General features: G+C 45.8%; 2 protein-coding genes across 9 annotated transcripts in view; one reads left to right on the forward strand and one right to left on the reverse strand.

Annotated features, from left to right (window-relative positions):
* Agrp (agouti related neuropeptide) overlaps positions 1-14,241 on the reverse strand; it is a 67,014-nt gene extending 52,773 nt beyond the window's left edge. The window contains exons 1-2 of one of the 4 annotated variants that reach the window (XR_004608635.2): positions 13,802-14,238; positions 1,690-1,819 (exon numbers count right to left, since the gene is read on the reverse strand). The gene's annotated coding sequence lies outside the window, so the exon portion shown is untranslated. Of the gene's footprint in view, positions 1-1,689; positions 1,820-13,801 lie in introns of those variants that run through there. The other 3 variants (XR_013104873.1, XR_013104872.1, XM_076915776.1) reach the window with 3 other exon arrangements.
* Positions 13,030-15,129, forward strand: part of Ctcf (CCCTC-binding factor) — a 47,390-nt gene continuing 45,290 nt past the window's right edge. The window contains exon 1 of one of the 5 annotated variants that reach the window (XM_034522669.2): positions 13,030-13,253. The gene's annotated coding sequence lies outside the window, so the exon portion shown is untranslated. Of the gene's footprint in view, positions 13,254-14,252; positions 14,489-15,129 lie in introns of those variants that run through there. The other 4 variants (XM_034522670.2, XM_034522667.2, XM_034522668.2 and 1 more) reach the window with 4 other exon arrangements.

Raw genomic sequence — 15,129 nt, forward strand, 5'->3', positions numbered from 1 at the left:
CTTGTGGGAGGGAGGAGCGTGAGCCTGGGAGCTCATAGACCCGGATGGCTGCCCTGTGAACCAAGACTGCAAGGTCTTTCCCTCCCTGAGGCACCTCCTTCCCTGTAATAACAAACCTGTGAACTCTGTATCCCCTCCAACAGCCAGCAGACCTGTGATGAGGAAGTAGGACTCTAGCAAGAGAGGGCTTCCCTCCCTCCAGCTCAGGAGTTTGTTAACCCAGGTTAGGAGACCTTCTGGAGGAACTTGAGGATGGGATGGATGGCTGGACTTTGCTAAGAAAGTCCTGAGGGAGTTCCACACCCAAGGCTAGAAAAAATGGACCCTTAATTCTCCTACCACAGTTTCTATTATCTAGGAGATTGGACATGCATAAGGTCTCCCCAGCTTGAGACCATTCTGGCGTCCCAATACTTAGAGTGATAGTACACCAGTATGACATTTCGTGCACAAAGCTGTAATGGGGAGATGGGAGCACTCAGGAAGAGCCAATTAGATGTCAACAGTTGCCTAGAGGGGGTGGGGGTGGGGTGACCCAGATCCCAGGGGAGCCCTACCCCCAGTGCTTTAGAACTGCTGTGAAGAGGTTTTACTTGGGCCCTCACCACCTGCTGGGGAGGCCATGCTGAGCAAAAGAAACGGCAACAGGAAACACCTGTGAGTGGATGCTGGCAGTTCACTATAGCTGGTGGGGGTAGGGCCGGCAGGCAGCGCTTACTACAGTCATAGCACGGCAGGATAGGATGATCAGCTGGAGTAAAATGGGGTAGATAAAACAATTAGGTGGCAGGCCACACCAGTGCCTATAGCTGGTGAGTTCGGAGGCAGTCCCAGAACCACCAGGCACAGAAGAGGTCCACTGGTGGGACCGAAATGTCCAGAGTGGTGGGAAAGTGGAGTCACACCCTGGTTGAGCAGGTCTTAGGAAAGTGAAGGCAGTGACTGGACCAGGACAACATCATAGGACAGTGCCTGGCAACACATACAGGATGGTAAAATGTCATTATTCCAGTCAGAGGTCAATTCTGGCTGTCACTGAAAATCTTCCTCTTCAAAAAAGAAAGATCAGGACCCCTCTGTGTTCTACAAGGAGGGTCCTAAGGCGAGAACCTGGGCTTCTGTCCCAGCTGAGAAACATTGAGAGCAAGGTGGATAGGAGCTAGAATCAGTGCTTTGAGCACAGCCAGGTGAGGATCTATCAGGGGCAGGGAAAGAGCCTCAGGTCTTTGCCCTTCAAGACTTTTGTGCTTGATGCAGCACGGACCAACCTCAGGACAACCAACCACTTGACCTCTCTTCTCAATTCATGACCTGAAGTCAGGCTTGCTGGTCTCTTAGCCCAAGAGCAGGTCTTGTTTGTTAGATTGTGGAAGGCATACAAAGGGCTCAGCTAGCTGCCCCAGAACCCTTTAACTTCTTACCCTGCTGAGAGACTTTTGTTCTTCCTGCTCAGATTCAGGACTGTTGGGAGCCTGCTGCCCCAGGAAATGGGAGATTCATGATATTATCAAGAGTCACAGGTATCAAGGCAAGCAAAGTCCATGCTTCCAAGACCTATAACATGGTCTCATCATTTAAAACCACCTAGGTCATAGGCATGTTCTGGTCATCATCTTCAGAATTCTGTATGGAAGAAATTGATATGTATACACACACACACACACACACACACAAAAGAGCTAGGCTGAGGCTGTTTGGGACACAGTTTATTGTGTTGGTGGCTGCAGGGGTTTCCTTCCACTCCCCTCCTTTCATCTTGCCCTCTTCCAACCTTATCTTTTCTTCTTGTTTCACACTCTTCTTTCTCATGAATTCAAAGCTGCAGTGACCAAAAAGGGAAAAAAAAAAAAAAAAAAGCATGTTTATGAAGGCAAGGAAGCAGATGGGCTGGCACATGGGAAAAGGACTGCTTCTTTGTCTCCCCCACAGAGCGGGGGTGCCTTCCTTGTACGATCCTGAGTCTGGTATGTGGGCACAACTTGCAGAGTACCAGGCACATGAGATGTTCTCTGCTTTCTCTCCATCCCCTCAGAAAGAAGTGTACTATTCAGACTACCCATCCCCCTTGGATAGAAGGCTCTTGGGGAACTGGAGAGATAGCGCAGCAGTTACAAGCACTTACTGATCTTGGAGAGGACCAGGGTTCATTTCCCAGTATCACAACTATCTATAGGCACATACAGACATGCAGCCAAAATACTCACACATACAAATCTAATAATAATAAAAAAAGGCTCTCAGCATGGATGCTGGGCTAAGCTTTTCTGGATGTTGTTAATATGAGAAGGTGAGATTGGAAAAAGACTCCAGCTCCTCTTCTAAAAGTTAAGGAAGCACAATATATCATTTAGAAAATTAGGCTGTCAGTGGCCTGCAGTGACAGTCATTAGTCTAAAGTTGATGCTAAAATTCAAGGACCAGTTGCCTCTGAACTTAGACATTCCAGAGATATGGACGTACAGTAAACACTGACTTAGAAGAGCTGACTAAGCAGCTGCTTTGCTATAGCTAATAACAATCTATGTTCCTACTTAGCCTCTCTGACCTCTTCGTCCTCCTCAGACACCCCTTAAATATCACTCCACAGAGTTCTACTCTCTTGAAACTCATGACTCCCATCCATATGCTGAGGCTAATGTCAGTGATTCCAACTACAGACTGGATACTTCCTTTTGAACACCCAAAGCATTTCAAATTCAACAGCCCAAAGTCTACTCTGCACTTCTATTCTCCACGATGCAGAAAGATTTGTTTTGTTTTGTTTTGTTTTTGTTTTTGTTTTTTTTTTGTTTTTTTCGAGACAGGGTTTCTCTGTGTAGCCCGGGCTGTCCTGGAACTCACTCTGTAGACCAGGCTGGCCTCGAACTCATAAAGCGCCTGCCTCTGCCTCCCAAGTGCTGGGATTAAAGGCGTGCACCACCACTGCCCGGCCGCAGAAAGATTTCTAAAACTCTTGTCTACTACTACAAACCTGTTCTTTACAGAAAAAAAGCCCAGCCCACTCAACCTGGCTCACAAAGCCCTTCGGGTCTATTCCAGTCTGAATCCTCTTTTCTATTGTAACTACTTACTGAGCTGTTTGTGGGGCTTGCCTACACCTGAGCCTGGTACCACTCCTTCTTGGGTCTGTTATTTTCACCCTTACACAGCCTTGCTCAAGCCAGCTCCCGAGAAACCTTCAGCTAAGACATACTTTGATTTAGGAGCTGTACCTTCGCTGAGGTGTATCAGCAAATGCTTGTAATGAGAGGATTGCTGTGATTCAAAACCAGCCTGGGTAATACAGTAATTTTGAGGCCTGCTTGGCCTATACTTCCACTCTAATGTATTAATCATACTTCACTGCAATTGCTTATTTCCTTTGTAACCTCTGGTGTATGCATAATTACCTCTGGTGTATGCATAATTACCCTGATGAGTCTACTAAGCAGCTGGCACCACTCAAGTCTGAGGATGACCAATAGGAGGTTTTTAGTCTTTTCATTTTGTCCAAGAACTTTAGATTAGGCTGGCCTTGAATTCATAGAACTCCACCTACCCATGCCTTCTGAGTGCTGGGATTAAAGGTGTCTCTCTTTTTTTTTTTTTTTTTTTTTTTTTTTTTTTTTTTTTAAGTGCTGCGGATTGAACCCAAGGTTTACTAGCCAAGTGCTCTGCCACTGAGCTCTCACTTCCCACCCAACCCCCTTCTTAAACAATGCTTTATTGGCAACCCCCATACTATGTGGTTCAACCACTTAAAGTGTACAATCTGCTAGACATGGTGATAACACTTATATTCACAGCACTTGAGAGGCTAAGGCAGGAGGATCAGGAGTTCAAAGACATCCTCAGCTACACAGTAAGTTTAAGGCCAACCTGGACTACTTGAGATTCTGTCCCAAAACATTTTTAAAGGTTTATTTATTTATTTATTTATTTATTTATGTGAGTACATTGTTGCTCTCTTTAGGCTTACCAGAAAAGGTCATCTAATCCCATTACATACAGATGGTTGGAAGCCATCATGTGGGTTCTGGAAATTGAACTTAAAGCCTCTGGAAGAGCCGGGCAGTGGTGGCGCACGCCTTTAATCCCAGCACTTGGGAGGCAGAGGCAGGTGGATTTCTGAGTTCGAGGCCAGCCTGGTCTACAGAGTGAGTTCCAGGACAGCCAGGGCTACACAGAGAAACCCTGTCTCGAAAAAAAACAAAACAAAACAAAACAAAACAAAACAAACAAACAAAAAAACCCCAAAAAACCCACCTCTGGAAGAGCAGTCAGTGCTCTTGACTGTTGAACCATCTCTCCAGCCCCATAAAACAATTTTTTTTTTCTAGCACTTGGGAGGCAGAAGCAGGCAGATCTTTGAGTTCAAGGACAGCCTGGTCTACATAAGTGAGTTCTTGGACAGTCAGAGCTGCAAAGTGAAACCCTGTCTCAAGCAAAACAAAAAACGCCACCAAATTTTTAAAATTAAACAATAAAGCCTATAATTCAAGTTATGCCTGATAGTGCAAGGGTCTAATGCCAGCTACTCCCTGGGGGGGCTGAGGCAGAAGCACTGCAAATTCAAAGGCTGCTTGGCCTAGAAAGTGAGCTGAAGGAGGCCATCTTGAATAACTTTGCAAGAATAGGAGTTAAAGAAAAGTGTGGGCAGATTTGGAATGTAGCTTATTGGTAGAGTGTTTGCCTAGCACAGACAAAACCCCCGGTTCAATCCCCAGTACTGTGAAAAAGCATGTAACTTAATGGCTTTGGATATATTCAGTTTTGTACCAATGACCAAAATTTTACAATATTTTTATCTACCCATAAAATAATGTTACTCCCTTTTAGCTATTATTCCACCAGCCCCTGCATAGGCCTAGACATTTAGAAATCTTTTTCTGCCCCTACAGATTTGTTTATCCTGTATATTTTTCACAAATGGAATCAGATTATGTCTTACCAACTTACCTGGTTCTAAGAAATATCTGAGATTCCAGTGAGTCTGCCACAGAGCCTGGCGATTACTCTCTGATCAGCTTTCATTTGTTGGTTTGTTTTAGGCAAGGTTTCATTATATAGCCCAAGTTGGTCTTGAACCTGCCATCTTCCTGCTTTTACTTCCTGAATGCTGGGACTATATGTATGTGCTACCATGCCTAGCTATATATCCCCTTTACCCCTCATACCTAAAGCCAGATACACAGAAGGTGGTCAGGAAATGTCTTTTAGACTCTTGAGCTTACTTAGCAGGTCAAAGCATGTCAGGTACACGGGTTGGATGCCTGTAATCTACCTGGTGGGAAAAGAACCTGCTCCTTCAAATTACCCTTCGACCTTCACACTGTCCGGCACAGGCACAGCATATATGTAAACAAAATAGATATAAAAAATCACACACACACACTTTTTTTTTGTTTTTTAAAGAAATGTCTTACAAGGCCAGGAGACATAGCTCATACCTATAATCCTAGCACCTGGAAGACTGAGACAGAAGGATTTCTTTTGAATTCCAGGCCAGACTGGGCTACACTGGATTTCAGTCTCTAAACACAACAACAGACATGTCTTTGGACATATATCCCTACAATCTGTCTAGCTGTGGGCTCCGTATATCCAGTTTCCCAACTTATGTTTATTCTTATCTAGAATGCAACATGAAAACATTCTGAGGATGAAGATACCATGTTTAGTGGAGAAGAGCCTGAGAATTTAGCACGTCACCTGTCTTCCTTCAGCATTATCTTTCTAGAGCATGAAGCTGGGTTCTGACCTCAAATATCTCTGCTACCTGTCTGCCAAGGTTGCATGAAATTTTCATCATTAAAGCCCTTTCTATATGGCTCAGAGGTTCTGCTCAAGTCTGATGAGTCTTGATGACAGCCCTTCCTTTGAGGTGAAGCAGTAGTGTCCGGCTGTCTTTCAGGTCAGAGATCTTTTTGTCCCTCCTAAACAAATCACATGGAATTAGGAGAGTGAGGGTTCAGTGTGCAGTGAAGTAAAAGACCACATGCTTACCAGGAATAAGGTAGTGGGCTTAATTCTTGGCAGGGGTATCTCCTCCCTTCTTTTTACTAGGTAGCCTTGGGGTGAAAGCATCCTCCCAGAGGGCTAATACAGAAGCAGAAACGTTGAGCTAAGTGTTGCAGTGCACAGCTGTAATCCTAGCACTCAGCAGGCTGAGGTAGTGGAAGAATTTGAGCCTAGGATTTCAAAATCAGGTGGGATAACATATGGACACAAAGAAAGAAAGGAGGGGATGTGGAAAGGGAAGGCAAGGGAGGAAAAAGAGAGGGAGGGATGGTATCTGAAATTGGGCCTGTAATCTTAGCTACTCCAGAGCCTGAAAAGTTTAAGGCCAGCCCAGGTTAGAGAGTGAATTTAAGGCCAGCAACTTAGTAAAATCCTGCCTTCAAATAAAAAGCAAAAAAGAGCTGGTGATATAGCTCAATGGTAAAGCACCTGCCTAATGTGCCCAAGGCCACAGGTTAAATCCCAATATACAAAGGGGAGAGAAATAAGAAAAGAAAAAGATGATGAAGGAAATGTTATCTGAGGCCTAATGGAGGGAGGGAGGAACCCAGAGCAGCCAGTAAGAGAACAAGAACACTGAGAAAAGTGTGGTGAAGCACGTGTGTTTCATTCTGGTTTTGAATAAGTAACTTCTTTCTTTTTTCTTTTCTGTTTCTTTTGAAACAAGACCTCCAGCCTGTCCTGAACTCACAGTATTGGCCAGATTGGTCTCAAACTCACAATCTTCCTGCCTGAGCCTCCCGAGTGCTGACATTAGAGGTATGCACCACTCCACCTAGTTCATTTACTCAATCTAAGATAAAGCTAGGCTAGGCATGGGGTACACCTGTAATCCCAGAACGTCTGGAAAGGCAGTCACTAAGGCATTTTGTAAACGGATGTGATGCATTACAGAAAGCTAATCAATCAATGCTTGGAAAATGCAGAGGAGAGCAAAATCCAGAATTAACCTACTTCCCAAGCATGGGTTTCGGGTACTTACTTGAAAGGGTGACTGCTTCAACTGAGGGGTAAAGAACAGGGGTCCAAATAAAAAATTAATTGTTAGGGAAAGAAATTCTTGGGGTCAGGGCAGGGGACAATGTCTTTAAAATATTAGTAGTTGGTTTGGCAGCTCATGTACATGGACACAGATCTTTCTGAATGTTTTATAAGGTTTAGCTTCACATTTACTGAGCCTGTGACAGGGCTGACCCACTGTCCTTAAATATATTTATATGCCCTTATGCCCTTACCATGCTCTTTACATGCCGGAGTTCACCTATTAATACTTTTGCAGCATTTCAGATCCAGCTGAAGTGAGATGCTACTAGAATGATTCTTTTCTTTACGTTCTTTTTATTGTGAATCCATTTCTTCCCTTTTTAAAGTTTTTTTTTTTTTTTTTTTTTTTTAATGTGTATGAGTATTTGCCTATGTGTACTTATGGTTACCATATATATTCCTGGTGCCCTCCTAGGCCAGAAGAGGGTGTCAGATACCCTGGCACTGGAATTACAGACAGTTTGATTGGCCATGTGGGTTCTGGGAACCAACCCAGGTCCTCTGAATGAACAGCAGGTGCTCTTAACTGCTGAGCCATCTCTCTAGACCCAGTTGTTCCATTTTTTAAACTTCTAAGTTCAAGGGCAACAAGCACTTCTTGAATCCAGTGCTCAAAACAGGTAGCTGCAAGGGTATGGGTATTCACTAAAGATTTGCTTGACTGGAGCTGGAGGCATAGTTCAGAGGCACCATGCACCATTCCTTCCAGCGTCCTAGTGTGCCCAAGGACCTGGGGTCAACAACAACAACAACAACAACAAACAAACAAACAAACAAAAAAGGAGGGAGAAAGAAAGAGAGGGGAAGAATGAATATGAGAGAATCTAATAAACTGGAAGGATCATGTATCCCATACATGTTCTCAATAGGTACAAAGACAACAGAAAATTCACATGTATCCTTAGGCCCAATACTAGTGGTTCTCAACCTGTGGATCCTGACCCCTCTGCGGGGAGGTCAAAAGATCCTTTTACAGGGGTCACTCAAGACCATTGGGAAAACATATTTACATTTCAATTCACGACAGCAGGAAAGTTACAGTTATGAAGTAGCAACAAAAGTAATTTTATGGTTAGGGGTCAACACAAGTGGAACGGTATTAAAGGATGTCAGATTAGGAAGGCTGACGACCCCTGTTCTGTACCAAAGTAAAGCTTCTTGTTTATTGTTAACATATTGCCCTTTCATTTGTTGATTTTCTGGCATAAACTTCCCCCTTCTCCTTCTTTTAGACAAGGTCTTGCTATATAGCTCAGATTGGCTTCTAATTCATGATCCTTCTGCCTCAGCCGCTCAAATGCTGGGATTACAGGTGTGGACCATCATACTTGGCAACAATACCAATTTTATTTTTTATTTTTTCGGTCTTACTACAGATCTACCCCAAATCCTCACATATGCTAAATAGTGTTCTACCAGAGTTCCGACAGCAGGCCTTTGCCAGCATGGACGACTGTTAACAGGTTAGCACTTTGCTTATCTGTCATGTTCAGATGCCCAACTCTTAAGAATTTGAAATTACTCTTTGGAATCTGATCTCACCAAAGAGGCTGAGGGACAGGTTCTAAAATATGGTGACATCGCCAAAACCATATGGTAAGCTGGGCAGCTCTCTGCTAAAAGGCTTCGACCAATCTCCATGGACTACAAACTTAAGTCAAAGTCCCTGGGAAAGACCCTTGTGGTGGCTATTCCTGGTTGTCAACTTGACTATATCTGCAGTGAACTACAATCCAGAATTGGAGGGCACTCCTATGATCCAGATCTTGAGGCCGGGAGACACAAGTTTCTGACCTGGATCTTGACATGGAGATCTTGAGACATAGTGACCATGAAAAGCTTGGGCCCAGGCAAGGTAGTACACCTCTTTAATCCCAGGAGACTGAGTAAGAAGATCTCTGAGTTCAAGGTCAGCCTGGGACTAGCAAATCCCAGATTCAAGCATGGTGGTACATACCTTAATCTGGGCCACACCTTCTACTGGAGGCCCCTCTAGGGTCATTGGAAGAAGGAAGATTCACTCTTCTTTGAGTATTTGCATTTACTCACCAGCACATTTGTTAGAACCTACTTCTACAGAAGACCAGCTGAAAGAACTAGCCTCGTGGGTCTGAGCAACTACTAGATTCTTGGTGTTCCCATTCACAGCTGACCATTGCTGGGTTAATTGGACTTCACACTGTCATTCATCACAATAAATTCCCTTAATATATAGAGACATTCCATAAGTTTTGTAACTCTAGACCCTAATACAACCCTTCCTTACATTCTCAGAAAAAAAAAAAAATGGGGTATAGGGGATAATGGTGAAATAACTCACCAGGTAAGAGTGCTTGAGACCTTGCCTGATAACCTTAAGTTTCACTCCTGGGATCCACATTGCAGAAGAGAAGCAATGTCTACAAGTTATCCTCTAATCCCCACACATGTATCTTGGTGTGCATGCATGCACACGCACACATACACACAAAATAAATAAAATGTAATAATTTCTTTTAAAGTAAGGGGGGCATCCTTATAACCTATTCTTCCTAAATGACAACCCTAACAACTATATATATATATATATATATATATATATATATATATATATTCATTCCAGTCTATATCACATTCTAGAATATTTTAAAACTATCCTTTATAGGCCAGGAATGGTGGCTCATGCCTGTAATCCCAGAAGGAAAGATAAGAGGGATTACTATAAATTCAATTTGAGGCCACTTTGGGCTATAAAATGAATAACAGGTCAGCCAGGGCTATATAACAAATCCCTATCACAAAACGAAACAAAACATACCCCCAAAATCATAATTACTCATAAAAATAAAACACAGGGGCTGGCAAGATGGCTTAGCTGGTAAAGGTCTTTGCCACCAAGCCTGATAACTTAAGTTCCATCCCCAGAACCCACAAGGTAAAAAGAATTTACTTCTGCAAGTTGTCCTTTGACCTCCATGCATAAGCATGCTCACCCCCAGTAAATAAATAAATAGATAAATAAACAACCCAGCTTCCTTTATCAATTTTCTGCATGGGTGATTTTGGTAAGTACTTCAGAAAACAAATCTGCTCTTATTTTTCAGTTCTGGGGATTAAATCCAGGGCCTCAAACATGTGATGTGAGGTAGTCTGCTACTGAGCCGTATTCCCCAGGCCCTGCTCTTAGTATCCTGTCTCGTAGCATGCGTCTTCCCTCTCAGCTTGTCTCTTTCTAGCTTGAAATGGCTTGTTCTTAGGACTCAACAGGACTTCCTATAAGGAAGAAAACATCCTTTAGTTCCTTCCTATGTGTTTTCAGCATTTTCCCAGCTGATAGAACAGCACATAGGTTTTTTTTTTGTTTGTTTGTTTGTTTTTTGTTTTTTTTTTTTTGTTTTTTTTTTTTCCCCAGAAAAAAGTCCTAAGGTTACTGGGACTCTATTCCTGCCTTCTGATACCTCAGAGGTCATACATAGTAACTACAGCTGAGGTGGTTTTTTTTTCTTCCTTCCAAAAACACTCCCTTTATTTGTCTACATATCAGCTATTATTGTAAATTACTCTCAAGGTGATCTGAGATAAAGACTTAGGTGAAGGTACTTGAAGAGAGGTTAAAGATTTATTTATTTGTTTTTACTTATAATGCTAGGATAAAACCCAGGTTCTTGGGCATGCTAGGCAAGCATTCTATCACAGAGCTATATCCTCATCCCAGAAGCTAATGATTTAGATGTCAGTCAGCATTATTATTATTTCTGATATCTAAGTTCCAAAGTGAACCAGGCACCAATCTCGTCAGTAAAGAGAACGTAAAATGCAAATATCTCACCCGTCTGTCTTTTTCTTATCTTTGAGTCCTAAAATATACATAAGAGATAAATGTGATAACTTAGTTCCTAGGGGGAAAAAGAGATGTATGAAAATGTTTCAAATATTTCACACATTTAAAAAACAGTATTTAACAGAAGGTAAATAACTAGGGCTAAGAGAAACCAAACTATCCCCTTTTTCATGTCTGTATTCAAGAAGCTGAATGTACTAGAAAAGTGGCTTAATGGTTAATAGCACTGGCTGCTTTTCCAGAGGACCTTGGTTTAGCACCCCTATGGTGGATTATCACATTCTGTTAACTCCAGTTCCAAGGGATGCACCTCCCCTCTTCTGGCCTCCAAGGGCACTGCATACACGTGGTACACAGACACATACATGTAGGCAAAACACCCATATATATAATATTTTTTAAAAAAACCATGCGCACCCATTTTTAAGAGCTGAATGCTACTGGAGAAAAAGCACATACTGGGTCATCTGGTTTAACTTTACACTCATGATCACAAGCCTCAAATGGGCACCCTATCCCAGCAGGACTGTCCTACTAAGAACTTAGGTTTCCTCCCTCCTACATTTGCACACCTCTTTACCTCTGTTACCCCTGTAATCAATGGGACCTTCCTCTCCAAGGTCATTTCTGTTGGTTTCCATACGTCTCCCATTAATTTCAGTACTTTAAAGTCAAGCAAGCTTCCCTTCCCCTACAACACTTCTGATGATTCAGAAAAATGCTTGGGAATAATACCATCCCTTTAGTTTGTTTGTTTTTATGATGGGTTTCTGTGTGGCACTGGCTGTCCTGTAACTCCCTCTGTAAAGCAGGCTAGTCTTGAACTCAAAGTGATCTGCCTGCCTCTACCTCTCAAACGTGGGGATTAAATGTGTGAGCCAGCCTTGGTGCACGCCTTTAATCCCAGCACTTGGCTGTCCTGGAACTCACTCTGTAGACCAGGCTGGTCTCGAACTCAGAAATCCGCCTGCTTCTGCCTCCCAAGTGCTGGGAGTAAAGGCGTGCGCCACCACCGCCCAGCCTTATTATCCTCTTTCTAATATTGGAATTTCTCTTCTCTTTCCTCTAAGTCATAAACTGAAAGCTCCACAATAATGGTTGGATGGGCTCATGATGTTTAAACACATCTGCTTTAGTTGCTGACATGTGAACATTTGGATTTTACATACTTCTAAACCTAACTTTCTGATTCTTTTGAGGGGGAATAAACAGTATCTGTTAATAATGGGCCAGCATTCCCACAACACAGCATAGATATGAAGAGAGCAGAAGCAATTCCCTTGCTGCTAGGTGCATTTGCTATCCAAACAGCTAAAGTAAGAGAATTGGGACTATAGTCCAGAGTCACATTCCAAGGCTATGGGGGGAGAGAAGATCACTAGAACACTTGGCAATAGGGTTTTCCCGGGAAAGGACCACCGACTGGGAACCCAAGTGGAAATAACAGTCTTAAAAACATAAACGTTCACGGTGCCAAATACAGCTAAAGACTGCGGTGGTCTGCTATATCTCCGGACTGAGGTGACTCTGTACTGGTTCTCTTAATTTCACATCCGGTTTTAATAAGACCATTTTCTTGGGAGGAAGATTACCAAAACCCCTGGGCAAAGCCTCTAGCCGTCGATCTTGAGCACTGGACAAGTGTCGAAGTGACAGAGTGCAGGAACTCACTGGGTTTTACTCGGTGGCGGGACACAGTGCAGAACTAACCCCGGGTTGGACCCAGCTGGGGAAGAGACTGGGCAGGGCTGAACCTAGGAGCTTCCTCGACCCCACGGCCCAGCCCCGCGCGCTTACTTCGGCTAACCGTAGTGCTCCCGCCCTTCACAGCTTTGAGGGAAAGACAGAGCTAAGGAATCAGGGCAACTAGGCGGAGATCCGATTGCCCAGAAGCCTCAAGCCTCCGCCCAGGAAGCCCCACCCAACGGGAACCAGGACGCCTCCGCGCCAGCAAAGCCCACGCGCGACCGGGTGAGGGCGCGGAAGGGCGCGTGCGGCGTGACGACGCGACTCGCGGCGCATCTCGTGACGCCATCGCGCCTGCTTTTGAAAGTTGGCGCCCGGGGCCGCCTCCCATGTTGCCCTGCGCCAACCCCTCCCCTCACCTTTCCTCCCCCGCCCTCAACTCGCCGCCGGCCGGCCCCCCCACCCGTCTCTTCCCTTATCAGCACCCGCGGCCCCGGCAGCGCCGACGCAGGCGCACTGCACCGCGCCGCCGCCATTTTGTGTCCGAGCCTGTGGAGCGATTAAACCGTGCGCGGAGCTGCTTCTTTGGCGGCAGCGGCGACAGCAGTAGCCAGTGCAGGCACGCGGAGCTGGCCGGGGACGCCAGGTGGCCGGAGCGGTGGAGCGGCGGCGGAGCGGGCGCCGCGGGGGGTGTGGCGCGAAGGTAAGGGGGCCCGGGGTGGAGGAGGTTTCGCGGGCCGCCTCTAGGTGTCACGATGGGGCCGCTCCGGTCGGCGCTGGCTGCAGCCCGGCGCCAGCGCCGCCGCCGGGGGGTGTTTGTCTCCCTCTACCGTCCCTGCTGCGGCGCGGCCGCCGCCATTGCCCGGCGCCGCCGCCAGGGCCTGGCCAACCCCCTCCACGCCCGCCCGCTAGCTTCCCTCCTCCCAACATGGTAGGCCTCTGGCGGCGGTGGCGACAGAGGCCTGCGCGCTCGGCGACTCCATTTTCCTTCCTTTGTCTCTACCCTCGAGGCCGGCTTTTGGCCCGGCTGATCTTCGGGCCACGGCCCGCCCTCTGCCCTCCGCCCCTCCCGCCGCGGGTACCCCTAACCGAGGCTGAACCTCTGAGGATCGGTTGCCGCGCTTGCTTCGCCTAGGGTTCTGAACCCTCTGCCGGCCGCTTAGCCAGGTCCCGGAACCTTGTGGGTGTCGGGTCCCGACCGACGCGCCTCGGACTGTCCACCCTTCAAGCCCACCCGGTCCCGGAACCTACCCGGTCGCCCTGCGTGCTTCTCCAGCAGCTGGGGTGCTCTCTAGTTTCTCCTAGTCCGATCATCGCCGCTGCCGGTCTCCGTCGCCGCCGAGTGTCGCAGGCGGCGCTGCTGTGGCTGCGAGCAGAGGGACCCCTGAGCTGCCGAGAGCTCCCTCTGCAAGGCTGGCTGAGCTGCTCGCGCCTCGACGCCGCCCGAGCGGGCGGGGGAACGCGCGCTCGCCGCCCCCGCCGGGCCCCGCTGCGCCCCCAAACTCAGGCCAGGGCATCGCGCGGGACCCGACCGGTGCGGCCCTCAATGGTGCTCGGAAAAGACACGAATTTCTGCACCAAATAGTTTTTCTCCAGCTATGTTCGCACTCTTCAGCTCCTTGAAACTATAGTAGTCAGACTTTGCGCGCTCAGAGATCTCAAAGGGACTGAAACTTAATTTCACTCTCATCTCAAGTGATGTGATAAACTCATAAATTCTGGAGCGTGGGCTGGTTGCAATTGTACAGACGACGCTGGAGTTTGCCTCCTATTTAAAATGTTCTGATGCTAACTTTGTACTCCACTTAGGACCTGATGCTCTAGGGCTAGGCTAAGACAGTTCAACCCTCTAAGGATTGTGCAAGCCGATCTAATTCGCCAATGGGGTAGAATGAACTTATTCTTGACTAGACTGGTAACTTGACTGTTCGATGAAATGTGAGGGTTGATGTTGTAATTGAATCCTAGGTCACTTGCAGCAGATGGTTTATAAATATCTGTGCCTAATGTAACTACTCTTTAGTATTTGACTTCCTGTATTGAGTTTAGCATTAAGTAAACATTAGCAAAGAGACTTCATACTTTTTTGGAGTTTAGATCAACTAGGAAAGCTAAAATTCCAAGGCATCCATAGACAGGAAAAGAAATTAAACAGGGTGTTTACCTGGCTTTAAGTCTTTTGTATTTAAAAGCTTCTTTTGATAAATTGCTGGAGTAACCTTTTGTGCCCACTCTAACACATATTTTATTAGCAATTAGCCACTGATGTGTGGCTTAGGTTCTTGAGAAAAGAAAGTCTAGGTTGACACTTTTCAAAGAAAAGATAATGAGGTGCACGGCTGGCGATCTCTCTCTCTCTCTCTCTCTCTCTCTCTCTCTCTCTCTCACACACACACACAGAGTTTTTCTTTTTCTTTTTTGGTTTTTTTTGAGTCAGGGTTTCTCCGTGTAGCTCTGGCTGTCCTGGAGCTCACTCTGTAGACCAGGCTGGCCTTGAACTCAGAAATCCACCTGCCTCTGCCTCCCAAGTCCTGGGATTAAAGGCCTGTGCCACCACCACCCGGCCACAGTTTTTCTAT

This window comes from Arvicanthis niloticus, chromosome 18 (genome assembly GCF_011762505.2).
Source record: "Arvicanthis niloticus isolate mArvNil1 chromosome 18, mArvNil1.pat.X, whole genome shotgun sequence".
In the NCBI taxonomy this organism is placed as follows: domain Eukaryota; kingdom Metazoa; phylum Chordata; class Mammalia; order Rodentia; family Muridae; genus Arvicanthis; species Arvicanthis niloticus.